Raw genomic sequence first — 3,819 nt, 5'->3', positions numbered from 1 at the left:
TTAATTATATATTAACATAAAAAATTATATGCATTATTATATAATATATTTATATAATATATATAAGTATTTAAACAGCACTTGCTCCAAAACAAATGATTTCATTAAATTTGCTACAAACTCTTTAGATAATTTGTATTTATCTACATATTATATGAATTATTTAGTCTTATCTATAAGAAAAATGACGGAGACAAATGAAATCTACTTCATGAATAAAAATTATGAATTAAATTATATAAAAGAAAAATATTTGAAAAGAGTGCTATGTATGCGCATATAATTTCACATGAATATTCAATAAATTATTGTCTTGCACGTTTGATTCCTATTAACAATTAACAATTTGCATATATATCAATATTACGAATATCTATTAAGCAAACATATCATGGATTCATTTATACGAAAAATACGAACAATAAGGTACGGAGAATATAATAGCTAATTTATTAATTTATTACAATATTATTACTGACATCAGAGAATAATAATATTTCTATGTATATTTTAAATACTGTATCAGATATCTATATGACTGCACCGACTAATTTTGGACTTGTAACACAATCGATTAAAATAATATAGTCTCACAAATTAAATTGATCGTCGATTTGATGCTACTATAATATATTCTTTATAAAAATTTTATATTGAATCATAATTTTTGTACAATACACGTTTGATCTGTAGTATCATCTAACTTGGTTAAATTCCTTGATACGAAGAAATTTGAGCAGCTTACGACAGCAGATGTTTCAATAAATAACTCATAACTATAGATTGCATAAATTTAGACATAAAAGGAACTAAGTGCTCAGCGCGAGCCTCGATCCGAATAAATTAATTGTTTTTCATGTATTAGAATTAGCAACAAATTCAGAAATTGATATTTCGATAGTATATGTTACGAGGAATATTTTAATAGTCATGCGAGCAATAAATTCTGTACATGTAACTTTTAGTCATGACGCTGCGACGCGTGACGGTGCAATTTTGATTATTCATAAATATTTGTTTAACACTGTAATTTTTTTAATATGTTTTTGCACTATCTTGGAATAACAAAAAAAGCAACAAAATCTGGTGTTTTTGTTTTTTTGATATCGCATCTCTATATATATTTTTTCATTATGAAGAGTCCTTGCTGTTAACCTAGACTTTCATTTTCCTTTTTTTTGCACTTAAACGGTTGAAACAACAAAATTCGCTCTAGAGAAACAAATTAGCAACAAAATAGCATTAAATTTTTGATCATGTTCGATTTGCGCTTGTGGAGAATCCATTGGTAGAGGTACCGTAATATTTATCAATGTAATCATTGGATGCTTCTGTTTTTGTGCCGGTTTCAGAAGAATTTTCTTCTGCATTTATTATTAATTGTTTTATCGAGTTGATGATACTCTCTTTTAATATTTTGACTCTTTCTGTTCCGCGATAAGATAAATGCTTTAAGAGCGCCAGTGTGGCGTAGCAGGCAGCATATGAGACTACTATGCCAGAGATTCTGGGTTCGATTCCAGGTAGAACTTGAAAAATTTTCATACGATCGTAGCTTCTTTTTCTCAGGTAACGGCAAATCACCGAGAGAGAGTATCTTTGCCAAGTACACTTCTTTAAATAAAATCCGTCGTTCGAAATCGATTAAACTGTATGTCCCTTATGACTGTGTACAATCAGTGTGCACACTACAAGCAGAGAAAAGTCATTACAATATTACAAAAAAGCGAAAGTGCATTTATATCATCAACACGGTATCAATCATATAATTACTTATTCAGTAATCTTGAGTGATATCGTATTATATAGAGTGTTCATATTATATAAACGAATTTTCTCTTTTGTAATATTATTAAGAATTTCATGACAATCCGAAAAATTATATTGAATTCTTCCGTAATTTAGTCTTCTGGAAAATTCTCAAATCTAACTCCTCGTACAGCAGAAGATTTGAAGCAATATTGCTGTAATATTGCAATATTACAGAAGTATTACAGAAATGTAAATTAACAATATGCCTGCAAAATGTCAGTAATATGCTTGTAATATTCCACAAACATTGCAAAACTGTAATTCTTTAATTATAACAATAATAATAATATAAAAATATAAGTTTTTACAATATTTATGTAGTATCTTTTAATTTAACAGCCGTTTTTATGATATAATAATTAATATAATTCATTTTATATTTAAATAAAGAATTTATTGATCTATTATTTGATGGCCATTTCATTAGCTAAGTTTTATTTTAATATGAAATCAATTTTATATTTATTTTAAATGTGAGATCAAAAGATTATATAATATCAAGTTTGGATACAATCAATATATCATTATCGGAAGATGATAAGCAATTAAACTGCTGAAAACGATTTATTGAAATATTAATTATGTGATGGATGATGTATTTATGCCAGATGTAAACGCAAGAATAAACCAGCATCCGAACTTTATTGATAAATTTTATACCGTTACTTTTTAATGAATTTCAATTGACTCGAAATGATTTCAAATTAAAAAGAATCACTGCGATTAACTTAATCCGTGATTAACTTACCAAGCGAATGTATTATTATATTAATGCGGATAATATTTGTAATTTGTTCGAGGCATACATGCTTTATTCTTACGAATAAATTTATCCTTCAGAATTAATACATTACATTTATTGGAATATTTTATGGTTTTATCATAAAAAATTACTTTTGGAAAGCACATATTAGAAATGTGATTTATAGAAAAATTAAAGTTAGTGAGATATATATATAGAAATAGTTTTCATTTAGATAGAGTCTTTGTAAAAAATTTATTCAAATATTATACATTACATTGCAATATTGCTGGAACATTTTGTTGTATAATATAATAAAAAACTTAAATGTCTGCTAAACATGTTGAAATTTTTGCAATAATGATTCAGCAACGTTTCACAATCACCATACAATATTGCAATGTTTCTGCAATCTTTCTGTGCTGTATGGGTTGAAATATTTTTTTATTTGTCATGTCGGAATTTCTTATATTCACTAACACGCACTATGAGAAACTAAACAACCGACATAATATGTACATGTGAAGAAACGTTCGGAGAGAAAGTTAAAAAATTTAAACAGAAATATTTATTAATATTGTAATAAAGATTCACGTGTGTATTTGAGATTAATATTAAACCATTAATCCAGTTACTTTAGGTAGATTATCCGAATGTGCTTGAACGAATCCGATTTGATTTTTTCGGAATGATTTCGAGATCGATAATTATCGATATTGCAAATATAAATAATAATTGTAATTATCTAAAGAAAATCAATCGGTTAGCTCATAAAATATTTGAAAATATCGAATTCTGACGTCATGTATAGTCTCAGCCAATCACAGAGCGTTTTCCTTCCCATTTCTTTTACAGGCATCTTTATTAATTATTAACAACATTATTTATGATTAAAATCTTGTATTCATATTATAAATTATTTTAATTCAATCATATAGTATATAAAAATAATTTTTAAAACATACTTTATTTTCCAAAATTCGATCCTATTACATCTCAGTGTCCGACTGTCCGGCCACTGATACATTGACGCATTCCATTATTTAAATATTTTAATTAATAATTGTTAATATGTTAATTAATAATTGTAAGTAGATTCAAATAATTTTTGCTTAAGACAGTCTTGAGTTTTCGAAATACAAATATTTATTTTTAAAATCTAATATATTATAAATTATATTATTTAGGACAATCTTAGCTTAAATGTTCGACTGGGACATTTACTTTATTTAGGAATTTCACATAGCATTGAATATTAAAAAATG

Source organism: Atta colombica, unplaced genomic scaffold (assembly GCF_001594045.1).
Source record: "Atta colombica isolate Treedump-2 unplaced genomic scaffold, Acol1.0 scaffold12, whole genome shotgun sequence".
In the NCBI taxonomy this organism is placed as follows: domain Eukaryota; kingdom Metazoa; phylum Arthropoda; class Insecta; order Hymenoptera; family Formicidae; genus Atta; species Atta colombica.
The sequence above is the reverse complement of the archived record's forward strand: the minus strand, read 5'-3'. Positions refer to the sequence as shown.